The sequence below is a fragment of the Leucopleurus acutus genome, assembly GCF_964270905.1.
Source record: "Leucopleurus acutus genome assembly, chromosome: 16".
NCBI lineage: Eukaryota > Metazoa > Chordata > Mammalia > Artiodactyla > Delphinidae > Leucopleurus > Leucopleurus acutus.
In genome coordinates, this window is record NC_139158.1 from 14,010,972 (window position 1) to 14,034,694 (window position 23,723).

A 23,723-nucleotide genomic window follows, 5' to 3' on the forward strand; every position below is an offset into this window, starting at 1 on the left:
TTGGTGAGTCTGAGCGCCCATCATGCCACAGGGGATTTTATTCCCAAACGTTTCTAAACGAAGCCTGAATGGATCTAAACTGGGCGATTTGGTGCTACAACTGTTCCCACAACTCTGCTCGCTCTGCCTGGCTGGCTCCAGCGGGGGACCAATGACAGCTGGCATCTGGCAGGACAGGACAGCCGGACAACAAAAGCTGGAGACAGAGCGGTGACCATAAGGTGAGCCCTCGTGGCCCCCAGACAGTCCTGGTCTAGGAAATGTCCCGCAGATACAGCCAGGAGCTCTGAGCCAGAGGAAAGGAAGGGGCGAGGGGTGTGTGCACGTCTTCCAGCCAGTCCAGGGGAAAGGACTTAGTGACCCTCCAAGACGCACCGCTGGCCACCAGTCCTGGCGAACGCGGGAACCCAAAGACTTTCTTGAGAAGCGTGAAACGTAGAGATTCGTGCATGCATTGGAAAGGCGGAAAAAAGACCGTTAAACCACCACACCCTTTCAGAAAAATATTTGACTCTGTGCAATAGATCAAACCCTATTTCCCAGTGATGTGCATTATAATATCTGACCTGCTTGCTTGTTACTTCTAATTGGGCTTCCTCTCGCTGTTCACAGGGATGGTTTTCCCTGCCTCTGTCAATTACCTAATGATCTGGAAACCTCACTCAAATTCAGGACAGGACTTCATTTTTTAAGAGGACCCTACAGTGAATTATTTGATTTCAATGCAAATAATGACTCCCTTATTTGTCTGTTCAGATTTACTTTAAAGGTCCCTTTAAGAAACACTTTAATTTTCCTTTGTTTCCTCTCCCACCTCTTCTCCAAGGAATTCAAGGACTGGAAAGAAGGGGTTCATTTAATTCATTTCCTCTCCTCCTCTACAGCCCCCTCCCCAGTGCGAGAAGTGTACACTACAGCAAATCATCACAGAGCAAGTGATGGAGCAAAGGTTACCTGCAGTGAGAACCATCTTGCCGACCAACACAGGTCTGTTCTTCCTATGTCGATGTCCGAGTCTTAAGACCACAGAGTGCCAAACACACAGCTAGATCCCCACAGCACTGCCCTCTAACTAAAATTAAGAAACATCTCCAAACACGTCTTATGGGCAAAGCGCCGTGCCAAGAACAGTGGAGAAACACACACACATGTGCGCACACACACATCTACATATGCACACACGCCACCAAACCTCTCCCCTCAAAGACGTAACTGCAGGTTAATTTGTAGAGGGCCTATTTCCTAATTGGAAGAAGGCAGACACCTGCTAAAATCCCTTTATTTTTACTTTTCCTGTACTCTGAAATTCTAAATACGATACCTAGGCCCAAGCCAAGAAGCATTACAGTAAATGTCGAGGTAACAAACACATTTGTGTAATAAAAATTACACAAACACAGAAGAAGGAGAAATTAAATCCATCGTGGGGATCAAGGAACACTCCACCGGGAAAGTCAGATTTAACTGCCTTGAAACGTCAAGGGGCTTCTAGGCCGCAGAAGCAGCAGGAGCAAAGGCACAGGAGTCTGTGGTCTGGTGGAACTTGAAGGCGGCAGTGGTCAACGGCCAAGGAGGCCAAATGAAAGTCACTAAGGCGTTGGAATTTCAACCTCAGTGAGATGCAACTGGAAGGGTCTGGAAGGGTCCACAGTGGCATCACTCACCTTGCATTTCCAGTGGATGGACCTGGAGGGGCAGGGTCACGTCCAGCCCAGAATAACAGCTGTGCCAGTGGGATCGGAATGTCGGTGCCAAACAACAGAAGTGACACACCCATCAGTCACCGGTGGGCGGGGAGAGAGGGCCAGAGATGACAACAAGCGTCTTATTCTGAGTGTCTGCGGGGCTGGGGGTCTCGGGCCAGGCAGGAGAACACGTTGTGTACTGCACAGGAAATGGTCCGTTCTGTTTGGGCCACGTTGAGTTTGGAGCGCCCGTGGGATAATTTACATCTCACGTCTGATAAGATGCGATGTTACAAGAGCTAGTTAAAGCGTGAAGGGAAAGAAGATTGTTCCAAGAGAGAAACTTGAGAGAGCACGAAAAGAAAGGGGCCAAGAAATGGACTTTGGGAATAGCAGCATTTGAGGGGTGGCAAAGGGAAACGTGGAGATGGAAAAGTGTTATGGACTGAATAGTGTCTCCCCAAAAACTCATATGTTGAAGTCCTAACCTCAGAATGCACCTTAGAATGTGACCATATTTGGAGATAGGATTTAAAGAGGTAATTAAGTTAAAATGAGATCATCAGAGTGGGTCCTAGTCCAATATGACTGGTGTCCTTATAAGAAAGGAGAAATTGGACACAGACACAGACAAGGGAAGACCACATGAAGACAGAGAGAAGGCAGCCGTCAGCAAGCCAGGGAAAGAGGCCTGGAACAGATCCTTCCCTCGGCCTCTGAAATCAACCCTGCTTGACACCTTGATCTTGGACTCCAGTCTCCAGAACTGTGAGAAAATAAATTTCTGTTGCTTAATCCACCCAGTCTGTGGTGCTTTGCTATAGCAGCCCTAGCAGACTAATGTAAAAAGCTAAGAGGTGAGGGACTTCCCTGGTGGTGGATAAGTGGATAAGGCTCCACACTGCCAATGCAGGGGGCCTGGGTTTGATCCCTGGTCAGGGAAGTAGATCCCACATGCATGCCACAACTAAGGAGCTGGCAAGCTGCAACTATGGAGCCGGCGAGCCACAAGTAAGGAGCCTGTGAGCTGCAACTAAGACCCAGTGCAACCAAATAAATAAATATTAAAAAAAAAAAAAAAAAAAGCTTAGAGGTGAGAATAAAGCCAGGGGAGTTCATTCGGGGGGGAGTTACCTGAGGAAATGGCGGTCAATGGTGTCAAATGTTGCCAAGTATGAGAAGTGAGTCCAGGGCTTCCCTGGTGGCGCAGTGGTTGAGAGTCTGCCTGCCAACGCGGGGGACACGGGTTCGTGCCCCGGTCCGGGAAGATCCCACATGCCGCGGAGCGGCTGGGCCCGTGAGCCATGGCCGCTGAGCCTGCGCATCCCGAGCCTGTGCTCCGCAACGGGAGAGGCCACAACAGTGAGAGGCCCGCATACCGCAAAAAAAAAAAAAAAAAAAAAAAAAGGAGTCCACATCGTTGGATTTTAAAAATGAGGATATCAGTGACATTTCAAAAAGCAAGTTTACAATATATTAAGTATATAAGACTTACTACAGTAGGGGCCCAACAGTAGGGGCAGACAGCAGCCAAGGGTTAATGGACAAGACAAGAATAAGGTCAAAAAAAGTGAGTGTGGCAGGGGCAGAGACTTCTTTTTAGAAGCTTTGCCCTAAAGAGAGGGAGTGAAATAGGATGGCAGCCTGGGGATGCAGCGAGATCGAGCAAAGTTTTAGAGAGACTTACACTGATGAGTTAAAGGAAGGAAAATTTGAGATTTGGGCCCAGGAGAAATGGAAACTGATTAGAATGCATGTGGGGAGGGGAGGAGGGCATTCAAAGGAGAAGAGACTCAGGAATACGGCCATTGTATTTCTGGTCAAGAAACCATCCAGAATTCAATACCAGGATTTGTAAAAAGAATTTAAGACCCAGCTGTTGTTGAACGACCTACATTTTTAATGGAATCAGTTTAGCCGACTGAGAACTTAACAAAAATGAATGGTTGGTTTTATTCAAGGTCAAGGGTTGCAAAGTGAATATAGCAATAGGTGCTATAGGAAGGTCCACAGGTATGGGGAATTCAGAGTAGAATTCGTGGTCCAGGGTTCTAGGCTAGGCATGCCAGTGATCTCTAAAGAGACAGAATCACTGTAGGCTGAAAGAAAGAGGCAGCCAATGGCATCCTGAAGCGGGGGTCAGCAAACTACGACCACGGGCTGAAATCCAGTCCACCCTGTTTTTGTAAATAAAGTGTAATCGCAACACAACTACACGCATTCATTTACATCTTGTCCGTGGTTATTACTTCCCAGCTACTACAGCAGAACTGCGTCATTGCAACAGGGACCAGAAGACCTGCAAAGCCCAAAATATATACTTTATGCCCCTTTACAGAAAAAGTCTGCCAGCCCCTAAGGAACAGAGGTGAAACTCAGGCAGCAACACCTGACAAACAGGAAGAGAGGGAGAGCCAAGACCAGGCCGAGCCGATGACCAAGGCAGCGGGCGTGGGCTGGGGACAGTGAAGCATCAGGCAGCCCCAAGCCCACGGTCAAGGGCAGAGCAATCATGGCACAACTCAGGCGAGGACTAGACCCAGGAGATCCAGGCCAGAGAACAAGCCTGAAGTGAGGGAGAACCCAGGGGTTCCATCTGTTTGCCAGGGGCAGAACCCCCACTAGAGGCTCATGTTAGGGGAATACGATCAACCGATATGAACAGTCCAGCAAGAGTGAGTCACAGACTCAAGGCCCAGTCCTCGCCCTTGAGTTCAATGGGAGGCTGAAGGCCAGAACTGAGTCCGTGCATGGCCAACACGGCAAGGTGTAAAGTCTGAAAGTCCAATGGGACACAGGTATCTGATGCTACCGTACACACAGTTGCCCTAAACGACACTCCAACCCTACCAACTGGAGTTTAGTTTATGAACTAGGGTTGGCCCAGAGGTAGGCCCATCAGCGGACACATCTACAGAGAACTAGAAAAGCAAAGATGGGGGAAACAGGACCAGGCCAACGCCATCGGGACCCAGCCCAGCAGTGGGAATTAGCAGGTCTCCACTCAAAGGTCAAAGGGTGCTCCAGGAGGGGAATGGCAGAGTCGGGGTCTGGGTGACAATGTCCTGTGGAAGTTCTCTGCAGCCCCTGGCATGTCCTGGGCAATCAGAATTACAGAGGCAGCACAGCCTGGTTAAGCTGGCAGTACAGCTTAAGGGCATAGCTTTTAGAGTCAAGCTTCACTACTCATGAGCTGTGTGACCTTCAGTAAAGTACTTAACCTCTCTCTGGTTTGGCGTCCTCATCCATGCAAATGGAGACAACAGTAGTGTCTATTTCATTAAATCCTTGTTGAAATGATTTAATGAGTTAACACATGTAAAGTAGTCAGAAAGGAGGACTTATATAACCATTAGCTATAATTATACTGCCTCAGTCTTTATACTAACTTTCATGTGCCCGTAAGAAGTCTTCTCCCACTCTGTTTAAAGATCTGACCTTTGGGAGTTCCCTGGCGGCCTAGTGGTTAGGATTCTAGGCTTTCACTGCTGTGGCCTGGGTTCAGTCCCCGGCCGGGGAACTAAGATCCTGCGAGCAGCACGGCGCAGCCAAAAAGAAAGAAAAAGAAAGAAAGAAAAAAAAATCTGACCTTCTAGGGCGAAATAAAACACCCTAAGAAAGCAATGTCCGTTTCAGCCCCTTGGTCTCGCGCCCACTGCCTTTATCTCAAGTTAGTTTAAGAAGCATAAAGAGAGGGGCAGGAAAACGTCCCTGTCAACACTGACATGCTGAAACAGGTGCCTGGAGTTGAAAAAGTGGAAAAAAAAGGATCCAACAAAATATAATTTATTAGTCATCACCTGCTGAACATGTCACGGCTAGGTGATAAATGCCAAGAACATCAATTATGAACTATTCTTACAGCGGGTTTAACACAATCCACCGTGACATCCAGAAACCTGTATGTCGAGAATGTTCCTTCTTTGTTTGGACGACAGGAGGAAAATATTTGGGGTGGAAATGGTAAATGTAATTATTTTGCATGAAGTAGGGCGGCCTGCGTGTGCATCCCGCCTGGGACCAGGCTACTGAATATCTGTCGAGGTGTCAACTCCAACCACAGAAGCAAACAACTTGGTCACACTTCTGTGTCCTTACCTAAATTTGGAAGGAGGGGATGGCGAATCACAGGTATCACTGGCAGTGACATTTCTGGATTCACAGGTGTTTGAATGTAACTATATCCATGGTCTTTCTGCATGTCTGTGTCTTGTGATTCCCTTGCCCCAGGAGCAGCTCAGGGGTGTCTTCTCTCCAGGAGTCATCCTCCCGCGTCCCTCCTCCTGGTCTCGCATCCACAGCAGCCCCGGCCTGATGATCTGTGACTCTGGACAAATCTCTCTGAGTCTCGGCATCCCCCTCTCCAAAACTGAGTGGTTTAGACTAGATAATTCCTAACGTCCCTTCCAGCTCTCTGAGCCTTTGATTCTGACTCTATAAATGCTGACCAGGGACGGGACAAAGTGCTGGATCCAGAAAGACAAATAATGCAAGTGATTTGTAATCACGATACCAACTTTTGGGCTCTAATACTAGAGCAATAAGGTTTAAATGTTCAGAGATGAACTTTTAATGAATATTTAATTGCTCTATTCTTCTTTATAAGAATACAAAGTGAGGGGAGGCAGGATCCGGGCCCCCTGTTCTCCAACCCTGCCTTGAATGAACCAAAGAGGCCATACTCTCATGAAAAGGCGATTCCAGAAGCCATCTGTGTGAAGGTAAGTAAGTCAAGAACAGGATTCTTCTTAACCAGGCCCTGCCCTCCAGCAGCACGTGGAGCTGGTGAAAAATGCAGGTGCACTCAGCCTGCTCCAGGGCATCAGAATTTGCATTTGAACAAGATCCCCCGGCAATGTGCAGGCATTTTCCTTTGAGAAAAGCTGTCCTAAAGCCTTGGTTCTCAAAGCTGGCTGCACAGTGGAATCACCTGGCGGGGGGGGGGGGGTGGGGGGGCCTTTGTCCCATCCTCCCCACAACAGCGATTCAGATTTCACTGGTCTGGGATGTGATGGGGCACTGGGACTTTTTTTAAGGCTGCCCAGGGAATTCTAATGTGCAGCAAAGTCTGAGAAGCACTGAACTGAATTCTCAGGCTCAGGTTCTAAAACTCAAATCCAGAGCCAACTAACCTCCCTCTAGAAAGATCTGTATCACCTTTCCCAAGGCCACAGCAGGGTCACCCGCTAGCTGGAGTGCTAGTTGATGATGGGTCACCATCCCACGTCCTCCAAGGTCCTGGAGGACGTGGCCACTCCAGGAAAAGCTACCTGGCAGCACTGGTGCGCTCTCTCTCTCTCTCTCTGTCTCTCTCTCTCTCTCTTTCTCTGTCTCTTATGGCAAACGCAGTGTTTGCCTGCTTCTACAGTAGCACCTTCCATGCAGGGATCTATCTCCAAGCACATGGAACCCTCGGGCCAGCAGCTGGAACTCAGGCAGCCAGAAGAGGCCAGTGCAAATCCTCCTCGGCTTCAGTCCCTTCTGGTGTGCAAGATTCCGAATCAGCCTGCATCATTCCTAACAACTTAAGGCTAAGATCTCTGAGTGAGGACCCACTGAGAGTAACCACCAACATCTATGTTTCCTTCCATTATGATACCTCCCTGTTACCTACTGCCCTTTGAGGGCCCCATGGATTCTGTGCTTCTGGGTTATTGAAAGCGCTTCTCTCCTTAGGTGTGAGAAGCTGAGACTCTGGTGTTTATGTAAAGACAGCACAGGAGCCAAGCTGGGAGCTAGCAGTTCTTGAATCCACCAGGGCTCACAGGTCGGTTAGTATTGGTGCAGCAAACTTGAGGGTTGAGTCTTGGAGGGCAAACAGAACCACCAGCCTCAGCTGAGGGTAGATGATCTGTCCTGGACCAGTTACTGCCAAGTGACTCAGGAAGGGAAGGGGTTGGGGCAACCTACCAAGCAGACTTGAAAACGTCATCCCCGGGGGGAACTGTTGGCAGCTCTACATTCATGAGTTTGCCCAAACGAAAAGTGATTTAACTGAAGTGATTTCACAAAGTCCCACCTGATCTTTATTGCAGAAAGCCTGCTTGTCTTTGGGAGGCAAGGGAAGGTGGAGATTTCACCTAGCAAGTTAACATGCCTCTGGCAGGGAGACTGTGGTGTGGTGGGTCCCATCCAACACGGGCTAACCTGGGCCCCTGAGCTGCTTCTTCATTTCTTCATCTGTAAAATGGGGGAAATGCTAATCATCAGAGAGTGGATGGCACGTAGTAAGCACGATGCAAGTTTGCTATTATTACTTGTCACTTCCCACCGGATCCGGAATATGTGTTTATGTGTCTGTGCATGAGATGAATCATCCACCGTAGACCAGAGGAAATAACAGAGCAACTGGTTTTAAGAACAAGTAGTGGGTGCTGGAGGCTGAAATGCTCCATCCATGTGCAGTACAGATGTTTTAGGTTTTCTTACCAGGCTATAAAAATGTTTACACAGTAATTAGGCCTGTTATCAGTACACAGATTACACTTTACAGAATGAACGAACAGCACAAAAACCCTCCCATTTTTCATCAGGTTCAGCACGCTTTCCTAATTCTCGGGTTTACCAAAATAAATTCATTTTTCTAGCAACACAGAGCCGGTGCAGAGTGTAGGGAAGAGGCGCTGGGGTGGGAAAGTGGCTGTGTAACGGAGCGCGTGTCATCTGCTCTCCCTGGTCCTTCTTTTTCCCCAGCTGTAAACTGAGATAACCAAGGTCCCTGCTCTCTCATAAGCTCCATGGTTCTATTACTTTACGAGCATTCTCTTCTAAGCATGTCTTCACTCTTCTCTTCCCCCAAGAAAGGATGTGTTTAATTAAAATACTGATGGGAAAGGTAGTAATTCTGCTGAATCGCATAATGAGTCTCCCATCCAACACACTAGCATGGAGTCGGTAGCAGTTCATTCCTGACACTGCAATCCCCAAAGCCAGTCTGCGTGGTGAGACCACGCAGGACAGCGTTTCCCAAACACATCAATAGCTCTAAGTAACACTTAGAGCTTTTCCCGTTTTCAAAGGATAATATTCCGTGGTCATAAATACGTCACCAAAATAATGAACCAAGCTCCCTGACTTGCACTTCTAAGTTTTCATATGAGCTAACTTGTGTTAATGAAAAAGTAGAAGTGATCTGTAATCATGAACCCAACTCTGGGGCTCTAACACTAGAGCAATATTGTTTAAATGCTCGGAGATGAACTTTTATTTAATTGCTCTATTTTTTATAAGTATAAAGCATGCTTTCAGTAAACACTCTGAATACTAAAAAAGGCAAGATACCCTTTCTCCTAGCTAAGTTATGTGTGCAAGTTTCCTAATGATTTTGTTTCAAGGGGAAAAAGGTCATCAAGGTTTCAAGCTCTAGAGGAAGGAATCTGGGAGAGTCATTCGGAGATAGGGTGACCTGTGACAGCAATATTCCAAAACGCTTCGACAAAATATAGATATAGGTATTTGAAATGCAAAGGAAGGAAATCTAACAATCTATGTACGGAAATGTGAATGGTCTGGGGAATGAGAGTGCAGAAAGGTGCTTTCATTTTTTTATGTAACATTTCTGTACGGCTTTAATTTCTTTTAAAAAGAAGAATGTTGGCTTTCATAATGAAAAATATTTTTTAAGCATAAAAAAAAGCCACCCATTGGACAGCTGGTGCAAAAGAAGCATCCTAATTTCTGCCCCAACCAGGACCATGGGTTTTTGACATTAAAATTTCCAGAAATAAAACGGTAGGGGAAAAGTGTTTAGTCGATATAGTCTCACAACACCCCATTCATTCAAGACATTAGTGGTCGTCGGCATCTACATTTTAAAACAATTTGTTTCTGATTATAAAATACATTTGAGTTCATTTAAGAAAAACAAAACAAGTATTCATAATGCCAACTCCTTGGGACAACAACGTTAACATATTTAGTGTACTTCTTTCTATTATTCTTCTGCACCAAGTTTTTAAACAAAACTGAAATCATACTAGAAATGTGGTTTTGTCCATACCCATATTTAATTGGTACATTAGAAACCACTAAATTAAGGTCACCAAACCATTTTCTCTCCATCTGTTACTCTTAAACACTACATTTCATTTTATACTCTAATGAATAAAGACTCTCTTTGTTGCACCAAGGGAGTGCACACAGAATGCACAGCGGCCAGGGTGATCTTTTGAAAACGTAAATTAAATCATGTCACTTTGCCGTTTAACACCCTCCTTGTGCTCCCATCAAACTCAGTATCAAGCCCAAACTCTACAGGGTGACCTCTGAGGCCCCTCAGGAACTAGCCCCTGCTTCTCGGTACACATCTCCTGCCACACCAGCCTCCTTCCTGTTCCTCTAAAGCACCCTGTGGTTCCTACCTCAGCACCTTTGCACTGGCTGCTGCCACTGCCTGGAAGTTCTTCCCCAGATCTTCCCCCCATTTACCCAGCTTAAATATGGCTCTTCGGTGAGAACTCTCTTGACCACCCAATCTGAAGCAGCCCCTGTATCTGTCTCCATGATATCATCTAATTTTATTTTCCGTTTTTATTTTTTTATTGTGTCTTACACCACTAGAATATGAGAGTAGCACCTCTGTCTATTCACCATTGTCCCCAGTACCCACACCAGATGCTCAATAAATATTGGTTGAATGAATGAAAATGTTTTCAAAGTACCCAGATTTGTGGGGCATGAGCTTAAGTAACCTACTTAAACAGGCCTTATTCTCAGCAGCACAGCCCCTTAATGAGACTTTTTAAAATAGGCCGTCACCTTCTCCTGTGGCCTGGTAACGGAGAGCGGCCCACAGCCCTGCCGGCGGGAAAACAAGTGGGTTATTTAGTCTGGGCCAGACTTTCATTTTGTTTATCCACCCCGTTACCTAAACCAGAAACTCTGTGGTGACACACTATACCCTTCCCTTCTCTTACTCCTACTCAATCGATCAGTAAGTCCCACCAACTATCCCTCCTGTGGAGGACATGCCCAAGTCTTCTAGCAGGATCATTCCAACTTCCTTTTTCAGAAAAACTACCTCTCCCCATTTGGATGAACTTTCAGAAAACTGTTCCTGATATGAAGACCCAAAGCTATGCCAGTTAGACATTTCCTCTGAGCATTCTGAATGTAGCAGAATAATAAAAATTTAAAAAATAATAATAAATATGATGATGATGGAGGAAAAGGCTGCAGATCATTTACTTCCATAGCATCACCTGAGAGAAACCGAAAGACTACTCCAGCCACCAGGATCCCCTCGACTGCCTAATTCCCAGCTGCTCCAAGCCTGGTTCTTCGGGCAGGCCCTCAGTCCTGCGAATTCCCATCAGTACTTCTCCAGCATTCTCCTTGTTTGCTTTAGCTGCTAGCCCAAGTCAGTTTCTGTTGTTTGCAACCCAGGAACCCTAACTGAAAATTCTCCTAAATGTCTGCTCGGTCCATCTCTTCTCCATACTCCCCACCAGAACCTCAGATCCAGCCGCCTCACTGGTATCACGCCTCTGGTCTACCTCAATGCCAAATCCGCTCTCCACGAGGGCCCCAACTGGACTTACCTAAAACTCAGATCTGACCATGCCGCCTGCCCCCTGGTCCTGACCAAAACCTTCCTTCTACCATTCCAGCCTCTTCTCTTGTCATTCCCTGCCTCACCCTTGAAGCTCCAGGAGCTCCAAACTACCAGCTGCTTCCTCACATTTTCCATATGTTGTCTTATCTCTCACCCGACTTCCTCTGCACTGGGATCCCCAAGTAAGGCTGGCCACTTCATAACCATCCTTCAAGCTCTGCTCAGACATCGCTGCCATGCTAGGCTGGCTGCCTTGCGTCTCTGCTCGCAAACGTGCACGCCTCACACATGGTCTGCCTTCCCCATTAATCTGTGAATTTATTGATGGCAGCCGCCGTGTCACATTCATCTCTCTATCCGTACCACATAATAGACACTGAATACATTTTTGTTAGATGTTAAATGATTAAAACCATAATTCACTCGGAAAGCCCCAGGTTGGATGCAACAACTGTGCTTTCATTTTCCTCCTTTCTAACCACATGCAGAATTACCCTCCAGTGGGGTAACCGGGGGATCGGCCAACGCCCTGCCCATCTCGAGGGATGGTTTCAGCGCTCGAGAGTCAGGACGCACGCGGTTTTAACAAGCATCGGGGGCTGTTGCTGGTTGTGCTGCCTAATGGTTCTCCATCGCAAAAGGACGTTTCAGACACTCTGACTACATCAGGTTAAGCCTCGAAGGAAGAGCAAAGATGCCACCCACCCCATACCAATGTGGGCGCAGATAGGGAACATGCAAACAAACAAAGACGCGGCAGCCTATAATGAAGCCAATCTGGGCTCGCGCCTCACGTGGCTCCAGTGTGGGCACACGTGGAGGGCAGGGCCTCCTCCCCGACCCCACTGCACCAGGCAGAGCTCCTCCCGTGCCTGAGTTTCCTCGTCAGGAGTGAGGAATGAGATGCTGCCCTAGATTCACTCAGCAAACACAGAGGGGGCACCCGCCATGGGTCTGACCCTAGACAAGGCACCGAAGGTCAAAGGTTACTTAACCGCTCTTCAGATCATAGGCAGCAGTGTGGAAAGATCCCTGGACTTCCAATCAGGAACCCCAGCCTCTTTGAATGAAACCGTAACCCTGCCTCTTACCCACAAGCTACGCGGCCTCAGGAAAGTTAGTCAGCCACCCTCAGCATCAGTTTCCAAATAAGAAAAAATGGGAGTTCCGTGAGCTCCAATGTGTAAAGTGTCTGGCCTCAAGAAGGGTCCCAGAAATCCGAATTAAGAGGGTCTGCAAAGACCTTAAATGTCCAAAGTTCTCGCTGAGCCACCAGAATTCCTCTCAGTATAAGAACTAGCGCCCCCTTCTGCCACCCACTGAGCACTGCAGAGGCTGTCAGCGCTGGAGTGGGCTGGCAAAGCCAGCAAGACCGCGGACGCCGCGCCGGGGCAAAGTACCAGCCGTCAGATACCTCTCCCGGGCTGCTGACCCGGGAGCACACTGTCCCTCCCAAAGCCACTTGCTATGGAAAAGAAATTTCTAGATTGCAGCCGAACCCTGCCCAATACTTGGGCGCCTTATCAGAGGCCTCCCACTGCGGAGATAACTGTTAAACTCGGCCAAGCAGCGGTCACACGCGCAGCCTCACCGCCCCCCGCAACCCCCATCGCCCCTCAGCGAGGAAAGGGAGCCGTGGGTCTCCATCAAGTCCCGCCCATCGTGCGTTCTCCTCGGAACCAGCTGAATGAAATGATTTTCTTCCTACAAAGCCCTTATGCTGCACCCTCACTGAAGGCCTGATTACTGGCAATAGTTACAGTCCGAGGTCAGAGAAAGGTGATCTCTATGAACAATTCTAAGCGGATTTAGCACTCCTCCAATAAAATATCCGAGGGATTGGGTTTCCAGAGAGTTTTGTTTTCATTACTCCACTTGGATACAGCCAGTAACCAACATCAGTGTTGAAGACCAGCTTCTCAGTAAACATAGCTGTTTTTCAGGCAGCTACTGCCATGAAAAACCCACATGTCTGCAGTGAGCTCAGAAAGGGGGGGGGGGGCGCTCGCCTGGGCCTCCACCAGAGCAGGCTGCGGGGTGAACATGGCCCGGGGGCATCCATCGGGCACTCGTGGGGCCCAGCTGCCTAAGGAACCAGCAAAGCTCTGCGGCTTCTGGAGCCCAGGAATGGATCCTTAGCCGGGGTGTCCCAATAGAGCAGCAAGCACGGGAGAGGTCCGAGTTGCCCTCCAGACTTCAGAGCCTCATAGAGACACGTAGCAAAGAAAACGGGGACTCTACCAACACCTCCTTCTTCAGTCTCCAAAGATGAAATAAAAACAAGCCAAGGAGGAGAGCTGGAATCAGGCTGGGATGAAAACCGTGTCCTGCTCCAGCCCCAAGACAATTTCACACCAATGGCTTTAAAACCCTTTCCAAAGCTCTGATGCCTAAATTGAAAAAGAGTTTATCTTTTGGACTGAAGTCAGCAGTTAAAGAAGCAGAACGTGGAAATCCTAAGAGTTATGAGTTTTCACATTTGCACAAATGGCCTGTGTGTGTACACACAGAGGGCAGAAATCTACCCATTCTGCCCAGAGAAGGGCACCTCAACTCTATCCCCGAGGCTGCTCTTATCCACGCTAGAATGTAGTTACTATAGTACCGCTAATCAGACTTCAGTGGACACAGACACACACGGCCGGCACTGAGCTGCTCTTCTCCGAGCCCAGCAAAGTGTCCTATTCTGCCAAAAATCAAGCTCAGGGGCTGGGGATGGCGCCCCAGTCTTGGCACCTCAGGAACTGCAGGCACCGTTCCCCGGGGGCAAAGGGCTTCAACACCAAGGGCAAGGAAGGCGCTTGCCCCACACACTGGTCCGCAAAGGAAAAAGAGCAGAGGGAAATGATGCTGGGCGTGGGGGCAGAGGGCACACGTGGCTGGCGCCTCGATGCTAAAAAGTGGCCCTCCGTCCACTCTCGGCGGCCCCACCCCGTCGGGTTAGGCGTCCTCCGCTCTCCCGGGCCCCGACGCCGGCCCCAGAACTACCTGCTGCTGCCTAGGCGCCCTCAGGCCAAGTCTGAGGAAGTTCACTCCCCGTCGCGCCAGTCCGGGAAGGCTGGGGCACCCGGTAAACCCAGACTGCCCGGCAGAGTCGGCGCCCGCCTCTACCCGAGAGCGGGACTCAGGGAGCTTCTGGGGACCCAGGGTCCAGCTGAGTGGCAGCCGAGTCCCGGGCTGGACTGCCGGAGGCCTCCGGGTGATCCCGCGCTCCCAGGGCCCGCGGACGCCGGGCGGGTGGCAGCGAGGAGCGTGCGCCCCGGAGGGCGAGCAGCCCGCGCCTGAGCTGGAGATGGAGACAATCCTCCGCCGATCGCCATGACTCCCGGCTTCCCGGATACCTGGAAGCCACCCCGCTCTCCCACCTGGGCTGCGGTGCAGCTCCCCTCCCTTCCACCGCCCCGGCGCCCGCGGCCGGGGGCGCGCAGACTAGCGGCCACCGGCGCGGGGGACTCGGGGAGTGGCTCCCAGCCTGCAGCCCGCACAGTTCCGGGACACCCGGGTGGGACATCCGCGGCCCTGCCCCGGCCCCACATCTTGGGGCTGGCGGCCAGCAGCCACCCCCGGGGAGGGCAAGGCAGCTCGGACAACCCCCAGCCCGCCCGGTGCCCTCTGCCAGCGCCAACAGGTATGGGAGGCGTTGTCGCCCGCCCACTCCGGGGCCAGGGGCCCGCGACAGCCGCGGGTTTGGGGTACGGTACAGAGGGGCGAGGACTGAGGGAAGAGGAGAGGGCGGGAGCGAGCGGGCGGCGGCACTCACCTCTGGCTGGGCCGGGGCCGGCCGCGCGGGCCCGCCGCCCCGAAGCCCGGGTTCCGAGGCGCCTCCGCGCGCGCCGGGGGCTTCTTCCGAGGCCCGCAGGGAGGGGGCGGCGCGGGGGGAGGCGCCGGCGGGCAGCGCTCAGCCTCACGCTCACACCCCCGGCCGGCCGCCGCGGCCCCGCGCCGGCATCCTCGCTGCCGCCGGCTCCCACGGCGCCCCGGGCCGCTCCCCAAGCGCGCGCCGGGGCCGGCGCGAGCCCCTCGTCGGCTCGGAGCGCGGTCTGGGCGCGCTCCTCCTGTCCTTGTCCTCGGCTCCCGTCTGGGGACGCTGCCCCGCACCCCCGGCTCGGCGCGCTCCTCTACCCCTCCCGCTCCCGCTGGCCGTGCAGAGCCCCGGCGCGCGGGCTCAGCCCATGTGCGCGGCTGCCTCGCTGAGCCCCGGAGCCCAGTGGCCGAGGCCCCGCCGGAGTTGCGCGCCCTAGAAACTCCATGCAGCTCCGGCCTCCTCCCCGGCTCCTCCCCGGTGGGCCCCCTGGGGCCTTGAAACCGCCCGCGGCGCCTTCCCCGCCCTGCCTTCGCCCGCGTCAGGAGCCGGGGTTCGGGGCGCGCCTCGCCTCGGGGGGTCTGGGAGACACCACCCCCACCCCTCCGCCTTGCCAATGGCTCCCTCGGTTTCCAGGCAGCGCAACCTGAGGAACGCCTCGGCGCGCGCGCACTCACACTCGCGCATACACACACACACACACACACACACACACACACGCACGCACGCACGCACTGCACACACAGGCACACGCGCGGGGGGCGAACTGGAGCTTGGCAGACGGTCCTCCTTCCTTCCTCCCCAAAGAAGCTGCCCACGTTAACTCCGGCAAACTGCTGTTCCTCGGTATTGGACAACTTACCCAAGCGCCCCCCACCTTAACTACTTCATCCCCAGGCCCAGGATCACACCTGCATCCGCGCCCGGGGGGGAGGGCGGGCGCCGAGTTGAGGTGCCGGCGGCCAAAACCGGGGGAGGAGGAGGGTTCTGGGTGCTCACCCCAGCACCATCTAGGGAGGCACTTCTGCGGCGATCGCCCACCGACCTCTGATCCCTCTCCCCAGGGCCTGAGAACACGTGGTTTGGCCCCCCACTTCCCTTTCCAAGGTCACAGAATGGATTTGACGAGGGGGAGAGGGTGCCTGGACACAGGTGTGAGCTAGGCATCTCAAAGACCGTCTGCAACCTGCCCTGGCACTGCCCCCTGCCAAGTCCATACCCAGACAGACCCCTTTCCTCCTCTGCCCTGTGCCTCAAGGGCAACCCGTTAGCTTAGAGCCTCCAGTCACCTTTTCTGGTCCCCACCTGTCTACCTCTCATGTGCCCAGAAGCTGACAGAATACACAGTGCTACCAAGCTTTGTGTCGTCAAAAAAAAAGGAAAAGAAAGAAAAGAAGAATCAGAACACCAAGATGCATCTCTGTCTGTCCCATAGACAGAATCAGGCACCTACCAGTCCCTTTCTGCTCCTCCCAAGGGCACGCCACAGGAGAAGGAACCCACCTGGCTGGAGCAGGCTACTCTTTCCTCACAGCACTCTCTTTTCCAGGGTCCCTAGTTTCCTGCCCCCTCTAGGTGGCAGAAAGACTGTGCCACCAACTGAGCGTCTTCCAATTCCCAGAATCAAAGAAAAGATATATATAAAAATTCTCACACCAATCAGGAGCCAAGGAGGCAATACTGCCATAAGCCTCTTGTCCAAACAACTCAGCAGTCACCTCTGTTCCTGCTGGGGCGGCTGCCAAGAGAACGTGGGCACTGGTGCTGCCAGCCAGCGGCCCAAGTTAATCAGGGTCCCCTCCTTGTCTGCACCTCCTGGTTTGCAGCCTGGGCGTGGTTCCTCTGAGCCCTCGTAGCACTCATTGCTGGTACCATACCTTTGGCATTTAGCATTTGCTACCTCGTATTCTTACTATCTTTCCTTGTACCTGCCCTACTGCCAAAATTATCTTCGTAAGCCATTGGCTGAATCTCACCTACCTAGTTCAGAGATGTATCAATACAGAGAAGGCACTTCCAAGAGTTTCCCTGAAGGGTCACGGGCAGATGAACTAAAAGAGTGGATAGAGTCTCAGAATGATCTTTCCCACCGATCTCTTAGTTTGGATGAAAGCTGCATCTTCTAGTAATCTGTTGCCTCTGTAGCAGTTGTTCTGTCGTTTTCTGGATGGCAACCAAGTCACCAAAGTCCCTTAAGCAAGTCTATATACACACATGGAGTTCCTGGTAGAAAGTAGATTTAACCATTTAACCAGAGCAGGACACATCTGTCAGATCTCTGCCCTCACTGCCTGTGTGAATTTGGGCAAACTGTTGGTTCTCTCTAAATCTCACTGTCCTCATCTGTCAAATGGGGATAATTAGAGTATCTACTCCGTAAGGTTGTTGTAAACATTAAATGTGATAACCTGGAATAGCCATTCACTCAGTTAACTCAGCTCCAGGCATTGTAAGTGTTCAACAAATGCTGGCTATTGTCATTATTCATGAGTAGTTAACAGATGTCAAAGACATAACCTTGAGGGAAAAAAATCAAGGATCTCAATGGACATCAAGAACTAGAAAGCCAGGTGGCAGACTTTACACTAAATACAGTTTCCTGGTCCTCACCAACTATGACCGGTTTGAGACTTCCAGGTTAAGAGGGTTGCAGGTTCTCAGGCCCTGGTACCCTTGCTCCAACTTTTATTTATTTGTTCAATATATATTTATTAAGGGTCAAAACGTGTCAGCTCCTTCCTGTTAAATTGCCAAAGAAAATCTTGTACCAAATATCACAATGGAAGCTAAAACCAACATGGAACAAAATGGGTTCCATGCATTTGTACCTTGATTTGGCGTAAGTACTCTCTCCAACCCAGAATAATACAGCCCTCCAGCAAACAGCTGGGAGTAAGCATTAACTTTGTTCTATCACCTACCTCTAGCTTTGGGACTCAGAGTTATACAAATCAGACACCGGGACGATTGCTACCTTACCAAGTGGTAAACATTTTCTAACATGGTCAAAGTCATTGCCACCTCTACCTCAGCCCTTCCCCTGTCTTTCCTTCTTTTGTTTTACCTGAAAAAGCAGTTCTATATAATAACTACAATAACTGCATCTACTTCAAGTGCCCAAGACAGTCATGGGTAGAGGGGGATGACAGGGTCTGTTGCATTCTGAAGAGAAATAGGCAGAAAAAGAAAAAATCATTTGGGTACATGCTGTAGGGTAACATTTTTCATGTATCCTATCAAAATGCGGACACTGGAATGCATTGGCTTCTTTGCAACGCACATTCTCTACTTTGTGGCAGGAGGTTTTAGAGTGGTTTGTTAGGCAGCAACAGAAAACCAGGACAAAATTCAGTATCTGGAAGTAGACTGGCGCTGTAACAAACACTTAAAACGTTGGCTTTGGGATTGGACAACGCAGAAGTGCCTCGTAAGTCTGTTAGTGAAAACCGCAAGGGCCTCAGGAAGACTCCTGGAAATGACTTGAAGGACGCCAAGACTGTTCCTGGAAGCTGGGAAACAGAGCACCTGAGCCATGTACTGGTGGGTCAGTTAGCAAAACAGTTGCCTGTAGTAATGTGACACAGATGAGAAGGCTACCTAATGACCTCATGGATCTGACTAGAAGAGTTCCAAGTAGAGCATAGAAGGAGCCAACTGGGTTTTTCTAGATGCCTGGGATAAAAGACAAGCAGAGATGAATTAGAGCAGATCATTCCGTTGTTCTGAGTAGAATTTAGAGGAAACAGAAAGAACCAGGACTTGCTGTGCTCGAGAGGAGAACTGTTGCTCATTCTGGCAGCTCCAGGCAAAAACATTCAAATCCAGGGCAGTAAAATGTGGTCTCCAGATAAAGATTAAGTTGGGGATTGGTGCAGTCAAATCCTTTGTTAAGACCTCACACATATTTAAGGGCAGGCCTGAAAGAGCTTCTAAGGATCTAGACATGTGGTCCCTCAGCAGCCTCACCAGGGGCTGAAAATAGAGAAGGGCCTATTCCTCAAGAGGTGTGTAAGTGTAGTTTTTCTCTAATGGATGGATTCTAGTTTAACTCACAGGAAGCCCTCAATGTTTTTAAAGAAAACATACCAGTTTGGGGCTGAAAGGGACGGAGACAGCACAAAAGGAAAGGAGGCCTTTGGATCCCTGACCGTCCGTGGCCAATAAACACGCTGCAAAGAAGAGTTGTTTCTTATGAGAGAGGGAGAATGGCTGATAGAGGAACCAAAAGCCCAAAAGATGAGGCCAAGAGCTGTGAAGAATCATTCCCAAGAAGCAGGACTGGGCCTTAATTAAGGAACCGATGACACGTTCCCAGCTGGATTTCACAATTGCTATGAACCAGTGTGGCTGCTATAGGAAACACCACCCACATCCTCCCCTATTGAATGGGGTGTCTGTTGCACTTACTATATCTCTGCCTCACGGGTGTGTGGAGGGTATTTAGTGAAGAGGGAGGAGGAGCTCACAGATCTTCAGATTGAGAAGAACCTCCCCTGAACCTGCTTTAGATGAACTGATCCACGACCTCAAGCCTGAACCTGGTGCCACAAGGAGATGAGACTTTTGGAACTTTTGGATGTGTCTGGGTATGTTTCATGTTAGAAGAATGTAAGTAATGCTTGATTGAAGGTGAATTTTTTACCGTGTTGCATTAAATATGGCTGGACATTCTTTAATATTCCTGTCATCAAGTTGGGATCTACATCGCCCTTCCCTTGAATCTGGACAGGATATGTTACTTCTTTAATCAAATAAAGAAGTTATTTTGTTCCAGTTTCCAGGCTTAGGACTTATACTGGAAGCTTTTATGTCCTGTCTCTTGGAACACTCTCTTAGAGCCCTAAGTCACCATGTAAGAAGTCCAATTACCCAGAGTCTGCCATGCTGCAAGGCAGCCCAAGCTAGCTGTGTGGAGGATAGGAGGCAGCAAGTTAATAAAGGAGAAATGGAGAGGGGGAGGAAGAGGGAAAGATATAGATAGATATCTGGCCAGTCCCCAGCTATTCTAGACCCTGCTGTAGGAGTCTTCCCAGCTGAGGACCCAGATATTATAGGGCAGAGAGACACCATCCACACTGTGCCCTGTCTGAATTTCTGACCCACAGACTAAAAGGGGTAGTAATACATTGATGTTTTAAGCCATTTAATTTTGGGGTGATTTGTTATGCAGCAGTAGATAACCAGAAAAATTTGCTAACTTGGAAAGATTTCCAAACTATATTGTAAAGTGAAAAAATAAAATTGCAAAATAATGTGCATGATACCATTTTTGAAAAAGAAAACTTTGTACATAGTGTCCATAAATACCGGGTTGGCCAAAAAGTTCACTCAGATTTTTCTGTAAGACCTTACATAATATTATTGGAATGCTATCTGTTACCTAACTAACTCTGGAGAATCAGTATTAAGGAGACTTCTACTTTTTAGATATATATTATATGAATGTTTTACAACAAATATTTTTAATATTGGCTTAATTTTTTTAATGAGAAAAATACCCTGTATTTTTTTTCAAAGCAATAAACATTAGTATATACCTATGAAAAGAATAACACACTCTCTGCCTTTCAAAAAACAAAAGGTTTACTCTGTGACTGGATTATTAATGAAAAGAGATTATATTGACACATATGCTGATAATTCTTTTGATTTCTAGGATAAGAAAATTTAAGTTATCAACAAAACAAAAACAAGTTATCAACCAAGGGAAAAAAAGAGCTTCAAGAGTGTATGTAACACTAGATCACAGATGAAAAATGAAACAAGAGAGAGAGGGTAACTGGTATCACCCAGGGCTTATACATTCATTTAAGTTGTTAACATGTATGAAAGGAAGAGAAAAATATTTTCCAAATGAAACAGGTAAGAAAGTAAATGGCTTTTTTACATATTCTGGAAAAAATACTCAAAGACTTATATTAGCCAATTAAAAAAATGGAATCAAAGTTAAGAGCTTGAGAATGGGGCCAAGAACCCAGAGAGAAGGAAAGGGCATTGGTGTGAACCTGACATTCTCTGCTGCCTTTGCCTTTGAAACATTAGCTGATTTCCAAGTAACATTGGACCAAAAGGCCAAAAAGATAATATCTCAGAGATTTTGAGAATACCACAGACTTAGAGAGAAAATAATCAGGTCACAGTGCTACCAAGACAGTCAGGACCTGAGGGACTAAAACTCAAGGAAAGACGACCTCAGAAAAGTGAATGTATTATTCTGCTCCACTTTCCTCCTAAAGGCATTTGTGAAAGGCAAAGAAAAGAAATCAAGTGAAAAGGCACAAAGTGAAAGGCAAAGAAAAGAAATCAAGCAGCAGCTAAGTGGCTACACAATGAAGAATACTCAGGAATCTCACAATGCCAGCAGAACAAAAATTGGAGTTTAGAACCTTCCAAGAAGGAAGGGCACAAATACACACCCTAAGGTTCTAGTTGAGGCTCCTGAAAGACTATATGCATTAAGATGAATAGAAAACCAGAAGCTTTCAGAGAATCAAATCCATCTTCAAATTACCTCAATTATTGATTAGTAAAAGGTGATCTACATCTATCCCATCTGCCTGCCAGATGAAAACTGAAATCTGAGGGGAGAGAACAACATGTAGAATCACAACAATGTTTCAAATATAATATCTGGCATTTAATAAAAAATTGCCAAACATGCCAGGGGACAAGGCCAAACTGAGAAAAATCAAGAGGAAAAAAACCAGACAGTAAAAACATAGGTTATCCACATATTGGAGTTATATAAAACAAACATTAAAATGACTGTGATAAATGTTCAAGAAAATGAATGATAAGATGAATAAATTTACCAGGGAAGAACTAGAATTTATTTTAAAAACAGAATAAAATAGTAATTCTAGAACAACAACAAAAAAATGTATCCAGTAGGTCTTCTTAAAGCAGAACCAACACAGCAAAAGAGATCAGTGAACTGTTAATTAGGTCAGGAGACAATATCTTACTGAAGTATCTTTCCTCTCTTCAGAGGAAAGAATGAAAAATAGCGAAAAGAGCTTGAGAGATACATAGAACATCATGAATAGTCAAACATGTAATTGAAGTCCGAAAAAAAAGGGGGAGAGACAGGATGTGGTAGATGCAATCTTGGCTGAGAATTTTCCAAAAACTGATTAAGCTACAGATTCAGGAAGTCCTAATAACTCCAAGCAGGATAGATACAAAGAAAGGCACACATAGGCAATCATAATTACATTTCTAAAAACCAATGACAAAATAGTAAAAGAAGCCAGTCCCTTCCACCTTTGCAAGCACAAGCACGCACACACACACACACACACACACACACACACAAACACTGTACTTTCAAAGGAAAAATAGATGACTCCTCAATAGAAATGATAAAAGTTAGTATAACTTACAACCATCAGTATAATTTTGGTGCGCTAAAAGAAAATAACTGTTCATCTAAAATTCTGAATGCAGTAAAAATATTTATTAAAAAGAAAGCTGAGGAATTTTTGCTTCTGAGCTACTACCAGACTTTCCCCCCACTGTTAACAACTAGCAAACTACATATAAAAATATATAAATTAGCTGTTTTCAATAATTGGACAATAGCCAGTGAAGGACTGTAATCCATATGAGAACAGAAATAAATGAGATGAAAAACAGAGCTGGATGAATCAGACTCCCTGACTTCAGACTATACTACAAAGCTACAGTAATCAAGACAATATGGTACTGGCACAAAAACAGAAATACAGATCAATGGAACAGGATAGAAAGCCCAGAGATAAACCCACGCACCTATGGTCAACTAATCTATGACAAAGGAGGCAAGGATATACAATGGAGAAAAGACAGCCTCTTCAATAAGTGGTGCTGGGAAAACTGGACAGCTACATATAAAAGAATGAAATTAGAACACTCCCTAACACCATACACAAAAATAAACTCAAAATGTATTAGAGACCTAAATGTAAGACCAGACACTATAAAACTCTTAGAGGAAAACAGGAAGAAAACTCTTTGACATAAATAACAGCAAGATCCTTTTTGACCCACCTCCCAGAGTAATGGAAATCAAAACAAAAATAAACAAATGGGACCTAATGAAACTTAAAAGCTTTTGCACAGCAAAGGAAACTATAAACAAGATGAAAAGACAACCCTCAGAATGGGAGAAAATATTTGCAAACAAATCAATGGACAAAGGATTAATCTCCAAAATGCATAAACAGCTCATGCAGCTCAATATTAAAAAAAATAAACAACCCAATCAATAAATGGGCAGAAGACCTAAGTAGACATTTCTCCAAAGAAGACATACAGATGGCCAAGAGGCACATGGAAAGCTGCTCAACATTACTATTCATTAGAGAAATGCAAATCAAAACTACAATGAGGTATCACCTCACACCAGTTAGAATGGGCATCATCAGAAAATCTACAAACAACAAATGCTGGAGAGGGTGTGGAGAAAAGGGAATGCTCTTGCATTGTTGGTGGGAATGTATATTGATACAGCCACTATGGAGAACAGTATGGAGCTTCCTTAAAAAACTAAAAATAGAATTACTGTATGACCCAGCAATCCCACTACTGGGCATATACCCAGAGAAAACCATAATTCAAAAAGATACATACACCCCAGTGTTCACTGCAGCACTATTTACAATAGCCAGGTCATGGAAGCAACCTAAATGCCCATCGACAGACG

General features: G+C 47.9%; 1 protein-coding gene across 3 annotated transcripts in view; it reads right to left on the reverse strand.

The window, feature by feature from the left end:
* The window catches only part of CALN1 (calneuron 1), a 481,970-nt gene that overhangs the window by 367,289 nt on the left and 90,958 nt on the right, over positions 1 to 23,723 (reverse strand). The window contains exon 1 of one of the 3 annotated variants that reach the window (XM_082857508.1): positions 14,999 to 15,334. The exons of 1 other annotated variant lie outside the window; for it this stretch is intronic. The gene's annotated coding sequence lies outside the window, so the exon portion shown is untranslated. Of the gene's footprint in view, positions 1 to 5,783; positions 5,845 to 14,998; positions 15,335 to 23,723 lie in introns of those variants that run through there. One more of the 3 variants, XM_082857507.1, reaches the window with a different exon arrangement.